Genomic DNA, 15,713 nt, shown 5'->3' with positions numbered 1-15,713 from the left:
GGTGTTTCACACCCACCAGACTCTGTCTTAGGCCCTGATGTTGCAGATGTGGATGCGACGTCTGAGGCAGAGCGGGAGCTGGATGACGACGAGGCTGCCTTCTCCTATATGCAGTTTTCAGACGGGTTCTAGCGAGCCTCGGTCTGTTGCGCGGGATCTATGGGATTACTATTTTGGGAACTGAAATGATGTAACTTGTACTTATAAATTTTGATAAATAACACTTTTACACGATCTGGTTGTATATGTAATTCAGGGACTTACACTTGTACACATATTTTACTATAAGTCTTCCGCTTGCTTTATTCACATATCCCTGAATCATATCTGCGTTTTGGCTTAATCTATCCCATGTTTATGTGCTAATACAGTCAACATACATCATTCATTAATTATGTTGCATAAGTGATGTTTTGGAACTCGGGAGCTGAGTTATGCTCGACCCCCGAATTTCAGGGCGTTACATATTCCGACCCTTGAATGGGGCCCGACTTAATTTATTCATGGCCCATTGTGATATATTTTCTGTCCATACGATGAGGCCCATTATGTTGTGTATGAGGCCCTTGTGAGAGGCCAAGGGCCCATTATATGTCCAGCCCTATGAGGGCCACTCCTTGGGAGCAATGTTGGTTAGACGTCCACATTGATGGGCAATGATGGTTGGATGTCCACATTGTGACCTTCCCTTAGGCCTTGCTAGGCCCTTTCTTGTCGAGGCAGATTTCGATTGTCGAGGCCGATTATTGAGGCCAATTCCGATTTATCGAGGCCGATTTCGATTGTCGAGGTCGAGTATTGAGGTCGATTCTGAGTGTCAATTTCGATTGCCAAGGCCGATTGTCGAGACCTATATGATGTATATGCGACCCGTAGTTGAGGCCCATTATGATGTATTCATGGCCCATGGGCAAGGCCCACTGTAATGTATTCATGGCCTATAGACAAGGCCCATTGTGATATGTATTAAGCCCATGATGCATGACCCATTTGATGTATTAGAGACCCATGTGCAGGGCCCACATGTCATGTATTTGAGACCCATGAGAAGGGCCCATTGGTTGTGTATATGTGGCCCTTGAGTAAGGTCCATTGTGTTGTATATTAGACCTTTATGCAAGGCCTTGGGCCCATTATATGTTTGACTCTATATGGGCCATTCCTTGGGGGCAATGTTGGTTAAATGTCCACATTGTCGAGGCCGATTGTTGATGCCGGTTATTGATACCGATTATGAGTATGTGATAGCATAGCATCATGATACATGCCCATACGCATCATCTGTATGTTTGTTATGAGATGTGATTGACCATTGCATATGTCATTGTGCAGGATGATATGAGACCCCTGATAGGCGGAGGTTATCTCACATGGCGCACGACATGCGCAGGATTAATGCATGACTAGATTGTATGACTTATACATCTTGCATTGTTTTGTGATTGTTATACGCCCTAGCAACATTAGGGCCGTAACCTCCACAGGCATATCGTGGATGGCCAGATGGGACACTGGAAATATGTTATTAGCATCAGACTGTCATAGATGTCTCTGGGTAAAAATTCGTAAACCCACTTGGTACCAGAGGATGCCCCAACATCGAGACCGAGTAGATATATATGAGCGCATGAGGGCTGAATACCAGTAGGCCGTGTCTCCCACTGTGTCGTGGTCGGTTGGGAGGGGGTGTGGCCCTACCCACCTGAGGGAGTAGGCAATGCTATGCTAAGTCTGACCAGCTTGAGGAATGGGTCCGCTATTGACGAGCCGGGCCTGATATTTGCAAGCGGATAGTGAGGTCTCTTCCACTTATTACCCAGTTGTGCGCTTGATGGGGCAGCAAGCTGGTGTAGAGTGTAATAGACCCCGGTGATAATCCTAGAGATGAACAGTACTGATACGTGGACTTATTGAGCAGGAGTTGTATATTCACTCATTCATTCATGCATCCACTATCCACTCAGGCTGGTGGTGCATAACTATTTGTTATGTGTACATTCACAGTGGCCAGGATTTCAGTTGAGGCGCGTGACTAACCTGAGATCAGGAGTTTACCACAATGAGTCTGACTATTCAAATTTAGGTATGGGACTAATTTAGATAAAAGTCCCTTGTGATGGACCCCATAGCATGCAATACTACATACTATCATCCCGACTTTACACCCTAGCATGGTCATTTCATTCGCACCGCATATTGCATTATATCCGCGGTATATGGCATTTTGGGTTACTGTGTTTCTGCATTTATATGATCTAAATACGGCTGACGCTATTCGTGTTACTCATCAAGAATTGTATATTACATTGCATCCTCAACATATGATATTTGGCTCTTTATGACTCCTTATTTGCATAGTTGATCTATATTGCATATTCGGATATTGATTGACTCATGAACTTGTCAGTATTTCTGCTTACTTTGATATCGTATGATTCATGATCTTACTAGTATTTCTGATATTGTATGATTATGGCATTGTATTGAATACTTGGCACTTACCTTGTGCACATACTTACACCACCCTCTAAGCTTTCTATAAGCTTATGCACGATAGATGCGTGCAAGTAATGTTAGGTTGCAGCAGCGTGGAGCTTGGAGCATGTAGCTGACTTCTGAAACTTTGATTTTGACATATGTATTTTCCTTTTAGCATTGTATTCAAATGTTTATATTAGTGGATATGTGATGGTGATGTTGCTTTTGTGATTTGGGTAAACTTGTGGTTATGCTTCTCACGAAATAAATGGACGTTGGAAAACCCTCCTTACAGGATCCCAGGATCAGAACCTGGCATATGGGCGTTGGAGCCGAGAATGGGGTACTACGGAGGCTGTCGGCACTGGATCTGGCGATCGGGATTCCTGTGAATCCAATTTCTGAGTTTGGGGCGTGACAGAAGTGGTATCAGAGCATAACTTGGGAATACTTGAGGATAACATCACATACTTGCTGGTAATTACCCTTCACTCTATGATTGTTGAGAACTTAGAATGGTCAGGTCCCCGAGATCGAATAACTTAGAGACTTTCTGATAGAGCTCATCGTCGTGTTTATATTCAAGGTTGTTTAAGGATAATAGACGTCTTTATTCCTTCCTATAGGACATGCCACCCAGGAGAGCGACGTGAGCGACTCCCACTCTACCACCAGAGATCCCTGCTCCCCAGCTTAAAGATGTCATTCCTCCGCCTGAGACCAGTGCGGATCCGACCATACCCGTGAGTGCCTCCCAGTTGCAACAGATATTGCAAACTGTGATGGCCGCCCTTCAGGGGTAGGGCATACACCCCGTTGTTTCACCAGCCCAGGCAGAGCAGGAGCGCGCGAGCGCCCTTCTTTGGGAATTCTGACAGTTTGATCCCCCGCGTTTCTAAAGCGAGCCAGATCCGACAATAGCCGAGAAATGGCGCTCCGATGTGGAGAAAATTTTTAATACGATGTCATGTATGACCCATCAGCGGGTCCGGTTAGTTGTATTTCTTCTCCAAAGTGAGGCCGAGCACTGGTGGACCTCCGTTACCCGTGTTATAGGGCCTGATTTTGTCTGGATGTGGGAGGATTTCATAAACCGATTCGACCAGCAGTACTTTCCTGACCATTTTTGTCGACAACAAGCGTTAGAGTTCAAGACCTTGGTGTAGGGAGACATGTCTGTGGCGCAGTATGCAGCTCGTTTTGTAGCGTTATCCAGATTCGTGCTAATGAAGTGGAGCGAAAGGCTCGCTGTTTCGAGAACGGCTTACGTTATGGTCTCTGAGGCCGTGTTGTTGGGCATGAGCTCCCGACCTTTGAGGAGGTAGTACAGAGGGCCCAGATTTATGAGGCTGAGTGGCTCAGTTTATAGAGGGATCATGACAAAAAAGAGACCGGAAGAGGCAGGCCCCCTCCAACAACTCCCACAAGCAGCAGTGTCAACGGCCGCAGAGGCACAGGAATTGCCCAGCCATCCGAACATCGACAGCACCCCTGGCACCACCTCCGAGGCAATTCATTGGTGTCTGTCATGGGTGCGGTGAGACGAGACACCGTTGGCAGGAGTGTCCCCACCTTCAACACCAACAGCAGGGACAGAAGCTCCTACTATCGGGACCGTCTTGTTAGATTAATCGTTTGTAAAAAAATAATAATAAAATAAAATTCTGAGGTTGCAAGGTATCCTAATTTCAATCGTTTCTAATCTAGGATTTAAGGTTCAGTAGGATCATCATAGTGCTGATGATGGGTCTTAGGAAGGGGAGGTTGAGATTAGAAAGCACTATCTCCATCCTTTTGTAGATTGATTGTGCCTTGACTTGACGAAGTTTTCCCTCCCCTTGTCTGTTCTTTAAATTTTGAGGATGAAATTTTTGTTAGGTGGGGAGAGCTGTAAGGCCCGTATCCTACACCGTACCGTTCCATAGGCTTCCGCGGTCCTCCCGCTCGAATTCCAGCGACCCTCGACCTGTATCCGATGTTTACACACGATCTTAAGCCAAGTCCTGTATATTGGAGTTGAGTCGACTCAAAACTTATACCCTAGCGACCGCGCCGTCGCTGCGATTCCAATGCCGCGACTCGCGCATCGATCCAATACCCAGGCCAGGAGATGTGGGCCTGCGTTCATTCCAAAGAAACACTGCGCGTTGCAAATTCCAAGAGAATCTCTATGTCCCGTCACATCAATTAATCAAGTACACATCAAGTACACCACCCATGCCTCATGCCACCTCATCCCTCACAAGTCAACTCTCTCTCTCCCCACCCATTCCTCTTTTACCCAAAATTCAACCCAACCCATCCCTCTTCTTACACACCCATCACTTACCCCATCACTCACCCCATCACTCTCTCTCTCTCATTTCAAAATTCATTTTTAAGCAGCCCCATGAGAGGTGGATGTCCAAGCTCCCTAAGAGAGAAGCCATGTGTGGCCTACCTTCCTATCACCTAATCCCACTCTCCAAAATCGATCTCAACCGTTGAATCTTGTTCCCTCTAAGCTCTAGACGCATTGATGGAAAAAGGAAGAAGAAGATCCTATGGTGGGTGAGTTATGGTGGGACCCATCTTTATGTATGTTTTATATTTTAGAGGGGCCCATAGTGGTGGCGTCCCTCCCATTTTCACCGCTTCTCTCTCTCTTTTTTTCTCCCTTGTATAATGGCCCGCCTTGATGCCATGTGGCGTCCACACGTATGGACCCACTTAATCTGCACCGTCCATCTATTGAGCTATTAGGCAGCAGCCCAGCAACATATAGCTGCTTCAATTGACGTCAGTATGCTGTGGGTTGGCCGATGTATGTGTTTCATACACCCCTCCATTTATGATCTGTGGACCCCACCACCAATCATATATTTAATGTATGGGGTGGCCACGTGTACGTGGACCCCACCTAAAGCATGCGTCCATCCATGCTGTCGTGGAACCCACCTTGTGTATGTGTTTCATACACACACCGTCCACTGTCCAGTCTCTGAACGGTGGAACCATTTAGTTCAACAGTGTTGCATTCGCACTGTTCATACGTTTTCCTTGATGTAGGATCCCACCTAGACTTATATTACATCTCTGCCATCCATCCCATTTCCCATCTCATTTTAGGCGTTGAGCCAAAAACTGGAACCAATCCAAATCTCTGGTATGCCACAACATCAAAAACATTATTTCAATATATGATAAATTGTTAGGATCCACTATAATGTTTTTGTACGCCAAAATATACCCAATATTGGGCTTGTTAGACCTGTCCCGAGCCCAGGAACCCGGTAGGCGGACTGGATTGCCCTAATGTGAGCCTCACGTACGAAAATCTGCAGTATAACCAAAATTCAAAAAAAAAATAAATAGAGGTGACTCTAGATGCTGTTGCTGCCAGCATCCAAAGGACGCTGATGCAAGCAGCATCCCAACTTAGGACGGGCAGGGAGAGAGGGACCTACCTTAGGCCCCCACCGTGATGCATGTGGAGCATCCACACCGTCCATTTGATGGGTCCCTTTTATTTATGGGCCAAAAATCAGCCATAAATAGAACTCAGGTGGCCTACACCATCTACAATCTTGTGAAGACATGCTAAGCCATATAAAAGCACTTGTTAGGGCTCATATGAGATCTGGATGTACCTTAAACTTTGTCTGACTCTTTAACCAAGTGGGACACACATAATGGATGGGTTGGATTTGTGAACTAGAGCTTGGTGGGCCCAACAAATGAATATGAGTACTTTAATGGAGGGTAACCTCTTACTTGTGTGTACGGTGTGGCCCACACAAGCCACAGGTTGACTTAATTTTAAGTCCCAGGCCCCACCATGATGTGTGTGTATCATACCCACACAGTTAAACTATTTTGGGCCGTGGGCCCCATTGCATTGTATGGCCCACCTTAGATGCATGTGTTGTACACACACCGTCCCTCCATGGGATCCACCAAAATGCATGCATGATATATCCATGTTGTCCATCTACTAGGGACGGCGGGCCCCTTTCACATGGGTGATATATATATCCAGCTGTCCATCTGTTTTACATGAGGCGTGGACCCCGCCTTAATATATGTATTGTATATTGTACCATCCATTTCTGGATGGTACCATGTAGGCCGACCTTGATGTACATGCTGGAAATCTAACCGTCCACCTGTTTTACTAATGGGACTCACCCTTGATGTATTTATTCTATATCCATGCTGTCTATCAAGTGGACCACACTGCAACTAGTGAGGGATTGAATGTCTACCATTGAAACCCCTTTTGGGAGTGCAGAAGTTTTGGACCAGTATGAAATTTGTTCTTCCTCTTGATTCAGGTTTTTGTGATCGTATGAGCAGGTTTGGATGGAAAATAAACATTGTGGTGGGCCCTGGTAATCTAACGGTGATAAATCATTATCACCATTGTTATTTCCCATTATGATCCATTTGGGTAGCACTCTAAAATGATCTCTAAATAAAGATGTATGGTGCAGATAGCCCACCTAGAACTGTGGGCCCAATTTGATGTATTTGGGGCCCATTTGATGAGGCCCGATGTTATGTATTTTGGTCCATTTGTTAAGGCCCGATGGGACGTATGAGGCCCTTGTATGAGCCCAATTTGTTGTATTTGCGACCCATTTGAGTGAGGCCCATTGTGATGTGTATTGGGCCCATATCGTGCAGCCCATTGTGGTATGTATTAAGCCCGTTGGTGTGACCCATTTGATACATATGAGACCCATGCACAGGGCCCACTTGTTGTGTATTTGAAGACATATATTCCGACCCTTGAATGGGGCCCGACTTAATTTATTCATGGCCCATTGTGATATATTTTTTGTCCATACGATGAGGCCCATTATGTTGTGTATGAGGCCCTTGTGAGAGGCTAAGGGCCTACTATATGTCCAGCCCTATAAGGGCCACTCCTTGGGAGCAATGTTGGTTAGACATCCACATTAATGGGCAATGATGGTTGGATGTCCACATTGTGACCTTCCCTTAGGCCTTGCTAGGCCCTTTCTTGTCGAGGCAGATTTCGATTGTCGAGGCCGATTATTGAGGCCGATTTTGATTTATCGAGGCTGATTGTATAGGCCGATTTCGATTATCGAGGCCGATTCTGAGTGTCAATTTTGATTGCCAAGGCCGATTGTCGAGACCTATATGATGTATTTGCGACCCATAGTTAAGGCCCATTGTAATGTATTCATGGCCCATAAACAAGGCCCATTGTAATGTATTCACGGCCTATGGGCAAGGCTCATTGTGATATGTATTAGGCCCATGATGCATGGCCCATTTGATGTATTTGAGACCCATGTGCAGGGCCCACATGTCATGTATTTGAGGCCCATGAGAAGGGCCCACCGGTTGTGTATATGTGGCCCTTGAGTAAGGTCCATTGTGTTGTATATTAGACCTTTGTGCGAGGCCTTGGGCCCATTATATGTTTGACTCTATGTGGGCCATTCCTTGGGGGCAATGTTGGTTAAATGTCCACATTGTCGAGGCGATTGTTGATGCTGGTTATTGATACCGATTATGAGTATGTGATAGCATAACATCATGATACATGCACATACGCATCATTTGCATGTTTGTTATGAGATGTGATTGACCATTGCATATGTCATTGGGTAGGATGATATCAGACCCCTGATAGGCGGAGGTTATCTCACATGGCGCACGACATGCGCAGGATTGATGTATGATTGGATTGTATGACTCATGCATCTTGTATTGTGTTGTGATTGTTGTACGCCCTAGCGACATCAAGGCCGTAGCCTCCAAAGGCATATCGTGGATGGTCAGATGGGACACTGGAAATATGTTATTAGCATCGGCCTATTATAGATGGCCCTTAGTGAAAATTCCTAAACCCTCTTGGTTCTAGAGGACGCCCTAACGTTGAGACCGAGTGGATATATATGAGCGCATAAGGGCCGTATACCAGTAGGCCGCATCTCCCACTGTGTCGTGGTCTGTTGGGAGGGGGTGTGGCCTTACCCGCTTCAAGGAGTAGGCAATACTAGGCTGAGTCTAGCCAGCTTGAGGAATGGGTCCGCTATCGACGAGCCGAGCCCGATATTAACAAGCGGATAGTGAGGTCTCTTCCACTTATCCACTTGTGCGCTTGATGGGGCGGCAAGCTGGTGTAGAGTGTAATAGACCCCGGTGATGATCCCAGAGATGAACAGTACTGATATGTGGACTTATTGAGTAGGAGTTGTATATTTATTCATTCACTATCCAATCAGGCTGGTTGTGTGCAACTATTTATTACGTGTACATTCGCAATGACCAGGATTTCGGTTGGGGTGCGCGACTAACCTGAGATCAAGAGTTTACCACAATGAGTCTGACTATCTAAATTTAGGTACAGGACTAGTTTGGATAGAAGTCCCTTGTGATGGACCCTATAGCATGCGATACTACGTACTATCATCCCGACTTCACACCCCAGCATGGTCATTCCATTTCTCACCGCATGTTACATTATATCCGCGGCATATGGCATTTTGAGTTACTGTGTTTCTGCATTTATATGATCTAAATACGGCTGACGCTATTCGTGATACTCATCAGGAGTTGTATATTACGTTGCATCCTTGCATATGATATTTGGCTCTTTATGACTCCTTATTTGCATAGTTGATCTATATTGCGTATTCTGATATTGATTGACTTATGAACTTGTCAGTATTTCCGCTTACTTTGATATCGTATGATTCATGATCTTACCAGTATTTCTGATATTGTATGATTATGGCATTGTATTGAATACTTGGCACTTACCTTGTGCACAAACTTACACCACCCTCTAAGCTTTTTATAAGCTTATGCACGATAGATGCGTACAGGTAATGTTAGATTGCAGCAGTGTGGAGCTTGGAGCATGTAACTGACTTCTGGAACTTTGATTTTGACATATGTATTTCCCTTTTAGCATTGTATTTAAATGTTTATATTAGTGGATATGTGGTGGTGATGTTACTTTTGTGATTTGGGTAAACTTGTGGTTATGCTTCTCACGAGATAAATGTACGTTGGAAAACCCTCCTTACAGGATCCCAGGATCGAAACCTAGCATATGGGCGCTGGGAGCCGAGAATGGGGTACTACGGAGGCTGTCGACACCAGATTTGGAGATCAGGATTCCTGTGAATCCGATTTCCAAGTTTGGGGCGTGATAGGATGGTTCCATCTACCTATCAAGGAGATTGAGATCCTCAAAATGGTTTTCCAAATGATGTGATGGTCTAACTTGAAATTCAATGAATGGATGGTTTGATTTATGGATGACAATTATATTCAATGGTCGGATTTAAGCTAGCATGAAGTTGAACATTTAAATAATCTAAATTTATGTTTACACTAAGTTGGGTCTTTATGGTAACACTCAAGTACTGAAAAAGTATGAGATGTTACACACCCCCTTTGTTTATACTACTATACAGTCTCTTCTTGACAGGATTATATGATTTATTTGGGATTAGAATTAGTCCTTGCATATAGAGGGTGCAAAGTATGTGTAATGTTGTGTTAATGTGCCATTACTAACAAGCAGTAGCCTGGGTTAGATAAATCTACCTTAACTCACCTACTTGCCGAAGCAATAAAATAACCGATCAACTGGAGCTTTTGATGGGCAGGATCCAATAACTTGGTAAGCCATAAAGCACACACTCAATTTGATTGGGTGATAACGTGATGAGTTTTTAATGATGCAATGTATGTAACATAGTGTTAATGCACCATCGCTGCCAAAGTGGTAGCCCGGGTCTGAAAAATCTACCCTAACTCACTTACTTATCAAAGAAGTAGGATAACTGGTTAACTCGAGCTTTTGATGGGCATGATCCGATAACTTGGCAAGCCACATAGCATAATTCAAGTAGATTGGGTGAAAATGCTATGTATGAGATGTAAAGCTGATGAATGTGACAAGCAAGGGGGTTAAAAAGGGAATGAATATTGCCCAATGCTAATGCAATATGGTTAAGTTAGGCTTAGACGGAAGGATGAATGGTTTTGTCGCAAGGGTCAGATTGAGTGGCTTGGATTGGAATTCTTAAATGCTCAGGTGGCTAAGGGTTGTACTAGACTGGGTTGACCTAGGCTGGACTCCTCTTCTTATGCTCTCTCTTCTCCTTGGTGGAGGGATGAGATGGGAAGGCTTGGATGAAGGGTACTGGGGTGTATTTATAACTCATTAAGTTGATTATTAGGTAATTGTTGGGAACTCTATAGTTGAAAAGAGGTTAATGGTTAGGATTTGAGATTGTCACGTGGCACGATTTCGATGGTTGGATTAGTTGGTAAGATTGTAATTCGGGTTAAAGGGGTGAAAAAAGGAGTCATTTCTCTTCTTTAAATGCTTGTTTATGGATTTAGAGAAACCTCACATGATTTTGCACCCTCTCTTTCCAGGAAAGTTGCCACATGGCAGGGTGCTCTCCTTGTCTTCGCAAGGGGGTTCCTTGAATGATGTGCATCCTTCTAACTCTCTTGAGTTTTCTTTGTGAGGGTTCTGGCCAATGGGCTAGGGTTTGGGCTTGATTTTGGACTCGAATGGGATTTAGTTTTAAGCAGATTTTTGGGTTTAGATTGGGTGGGTTTGTGATGCAAGGACATGTGATGACTTAATCCTAAATGCATGTATAATCAGGTTAAAGAATATTCAAATAAATATACCAATTAACTAACCGTTTTTAGTCAAAGGGATTAGGTAAATTTCTAAACAAAGATGAGGTCATTCCGTTAGGATCATGCCCTTTAGCATAAAATCGCATAAACAGTAAAAAGGGAGGACTTAGGGATATGAGGATATCCTAAATCTAACATAAGTCAGTTCACAGTTAAGTTTGGATCTGATTCTACTGACTAACCATCCATCTTTTCCGTTCAATCTAGAAATGGGATATTTAGAAATGAACGAAAGGGGTGAAGAATGAAGGGTTCGAGATAAAGAAAGTACAGGTCCTTTTGTTGTCAAAAGAAAAGAAGGAAGACGACTCTTACATTTTCCTGCATCTTGAAGATCTAAAAAGAAGGAAACCTAAAATTGGGGTAGAATCTTTAACACCTAAGGGCTAATCCTGAAACTCTAATCCCTTGAATAAAGAGAAAGAAAAGAGACGAATTTCTATTCATTCAATAATTATGAAAATATGGTTTCTCATAACGTATATATAAGCTATGAAAAAAGTAAAAGTGCATTAAAACATCTGAAAACAAGAAAAATAACAAAAAGACAAAAAATAAAGAAAGTGCAATAAAACCCCTGAAATAAGAAATAAGAACAAAAACGCCTAAAACTAAAATACTCATGTGATAGGGTGTGAAATTCGACCTATGAATTTATGGTTAGGGTACGGTCATGCCGCCCTTGCAGTCGTAGCGTGTTAAAAAATGGTTTGATGGACTCAACGTCCATCTACATCAACTTCTCTGCTCCAGTACTCTATCGGCGACGCGTAGTCCTCTGGTACACTCTGAAGGGTGTACCACTGATGTCCGCATTAGTTTAAGGCTAGGTTAATTGGGTAAGTTAGTTGGGTTTGACCACATCCAATCCAATTAGCATGTCGGCCTTTGGTGGGGTGTCTACAACATCTTAATCAAGCTCAGAATGCAATCTATTCTGCATATCTCAACATACTATTTATCATCTTACGTTAGCCGCTTTATTTTCATTTACTTATCTATCTTATTTGCTCGCCTGGGGTCACTTGATTCCGCGTAGCAAGACTAGAAACTAATTTTTTTGCCTACCCGGTCCTCTTATAGGGTTACAAGATGTATGGCTAGACGTTCAACATAATTGTAGATTAAAATTTTCATTTAAAAGTCACACATCTTATAAAGTGGAGATCGCACGAAGTGCGGGCAGAATATGGTGCCTAACCCATTCCTCTTTTGTTCCTGAGACCCTTACCCAAACTTTTGTGGTTGCAAGCCAGTCACAAGTCTTTTTATTTAGGACAAGGGATTTCATAGTCCCCTGACCTCATGGTAAATCCATGGACACAAACAAGTCTAATCAACTAGTGGCAACTCCACACATTCAAATATACTTGTTTTTACCCTCCATAAAAGGTTTGCACCAAGGAAATAAAAATAACCAAATCAATTAAGAATATTTTACACCACACCAAAGAGGGATGAGCATGTGCGTCTACTCCCCCCACTCACAACAGACTATGTCAGGACAAGGGTCGAACTAGTAGGCGGGTGGTGTTCACAGCCTTTAATCCACCTTCTTTCTGGGCTCATGCCCTAAAATGATTTGTCATGATAGATGAAGAACATGGATAAAACATATACATCATAGTGGGCTCCATGGAACCCTTGACAAGATCGTCTGTCTCTAGCTAGGTCCTAGTGGGGGTAGTATCCATCTGCGTCCATATTTAAGATGCATGGGTTACCTAATAAAGGATTAGTATTACATACATATGCATGGGTTACCTAATCAAGGATTAGTATTACATACCTGTAGGATGTATATAAGACATGCACGTATGAATCAAGTCTACTTGGGCTGGCTAGGCCAAGTCAAGTTAAAATGATTCAAACCCAGGCACGGTTCGAAAATTGACCTTGACATGGTAGGCCAACCTCAGCACATGGCCCTATCTAATAGGTCCAAGCCCAATCAAAAGTTAGGTCGCGTTCACAAGGCCAAGCTTATCAACCATTCCTTTGTCATCCTCATCAAAAATATAATTTCATAAACAGGTGGGGAAGCAACCTCCATGATATCATCTGCATCATTCCATGATATCATCTACATCATCCCTTATTCGCCGTGATTCCAAAAATAAAATTAGATGCGGATTGCATCCTACCCTCATCTCTAGCCACGAATGTGCAGTTCTGTGGGTTGGCCCACCGTGATGTATCCGTTTATTCATGCCATCCATCCATTTTCTCATGTTATTTTAAGATATGAGTACAAAAATAGGCAGATCTCAAGTACTTCATACAATAGAAGACTCTTGCATTTATTAATGTAACTAAGCTTATTATTTGGTGTGGTTCAGTTGAGCGCTTGAGATGCCTTATTTTTGTACTTATACATTAAAATGATATGAGAAAAGGTATCCACGTCATGGATAAACAGATACATCACAGTGGGTCCATCCATATAACTGCCCATTAGTGGCTAGAGAAAGGTGCAGGTAGGACGCAATCCACGCCCCCACAAAATAATACCTAAAAAACATATCTCAAATTCATGTTTTAAGGGCCATATGAATTTCGGAAAACTATGCTTTTATCTGTACGAGACATCAAATGAATGGATTTGAGGCATATTCAGATCACGACGGGCCCTGTACAAACTAATGGTGGGTCCCACCCTAAATTTTCCCTTGGGCGTAGTATCTTGAGTTCTGGATAGGGCTGTACACGAGTCAAGCTAGCTCAAAAAGCTCACTCAACTTGGCTCGACTCAGCTCGGATTGACTCGACTTGAAAAGCCTACTCAAGGCGAGTCAAGCTTGTTTACTAAAGCTTGAGTTGAGTTCAAGCCAAGTTCGACCATGTGTATTTCAACTCGACTCGACTCGAACTTGACTTGACTCGAAGCTCGAGCTCGAGCTTGACTCGGCTTGAGTAATATATTTTAATAATATTATATATATATATATATATATATATAAGTTTAAAAAAAGAAGTTACAACTTAAAAGTTTTTACTAAAATACCCTACCTGACCTTACTCGTCCCCATTCCCTCTTTTTCTTTCCCTTACCCTACCGAGGTAAACTCAACTCAACTCAAGATAAACTCAACTCGACTCGAACCACTAGCTCGACTCGAACTTGACTTAAAAGCTTTAGTAAACAAGCCAAGCTTCAATGTTGAGCTTGAGGGCAAGCTCGAGCTCGAGCTCAAACTCAAGCTCGAGTATAGCATGGACGAGTCAAGCCGATTCGACTCGGCTCGCTGTACAGCCCTAGTTCTGGATAGTCATGATTTTTACTTATTGCCGTCGTGGCTTGTTATGAGCAATATCTCTGGGGCCGAAAATTTTAGGACATTTTAAAGGAAATTTTGAGAATATGATTATGAAATATTGCAGAAAATAAAAATATTTAAATATGTTAAGCTAAATTCTTAAGTAAATATAAAAGTTAAATGTATATATTTATATAATAAATTCATTAAACGTTTTTACTATTTTTCACTCTTTGTATGTTCAATACCTCGGCAACACAATTGCAGCCAACGCGACTTAGACACTGACCGTAGTGCCCACTTCGATTTGTTCATCGTATATCCACGCCGTCCATTTATTTTTACAGCTTATTTTAGTTTATATTCCTAAAAATGAAGCAGGGATAAATTTCAGGTGGACCACACCAATGGAAACAGTGGTCATCGAAATTTCACCATTAAAAACTTCTCAGCATCCAGCATAATGTTTATTGAAAATTAAAACTGTTGATAAGGTCATATAGACCGGGATGAAAGAAAAATAATAAATATCATCTTCATCTAAAATTTATTTGGCCCATAAAAGATTTTTAATCGTTAAAATTTGAATGTGGTTCACTTTTGGGTTCAGGGACTAAAATAATCTTTAAAAACAGATGAAAGGTGTGGATATAAAATGCAAACATCGAAGTGGGCCGCTACGGTTAGGGTCTCACCTATGGCTGGTTGCGCTCGATGCCAGCGCCGCTTCCCTCGAATAAATATCATATCTCCTTTCGTCCCATCACGTTTGTGCATTGCCTGGTTGAGATTCAAGTAAGAAACTGAGCATGTGCACTGCCTGGTTGAGATTCAAGTAAGAAACTGAACGTTTCCATTCCAATTCCCAACGATTGTCTGCTGCTAAATAAACCCTTAAATCCCATCAACGCCATTTGAAACGGGACGCGGATTTCCTGCTAAAGCCTTCGCAGCAAGTTCCTGCGCAAGGATCTGGGTGGGGCCCACTATAATGTATGTGAGAAATCCATTCCGTCCATCCGTTTTGAGATCTTATTTTAGGGTGTGTGACCAAAAATGAGGCGGATAAAAAACTCAAGTGGATCACACGAGAGGGAAAATTAGGGAAAGAAATTTCTACCGTTGAAATCTTCCCAGTCTCCACCTTGATGTTTATATGTTATCTAAACCGTTTGTAAAGTCATTGTCAATGGGATTAAGTGAAAAAACCAAAAATATAGACTGATACAATAATTTTTGGGGCATACGAATGCTTCAACGGTGCTCACTGAATGATCACTCTTTCCT

The sequence above is a fragment of the Magnolia sinica genome, chromosome 9 (genome assembly GCF_029962835.1).
Source record: "Magnolia sinica isolate HGM2019 chromosome 9, MsV1, whole genome shotgun sequence".
Classification (NCBI taxonomy): domain Eukaryota; kingdom Viridiplantae; phylum Streptophyta; class Magnoliopsida; order Magnoliales; family Magnoliaceae; genus Magnolia; species Magnolia sinica.
Note: the sequence above shows the minus strand (reverse complement) of the source record.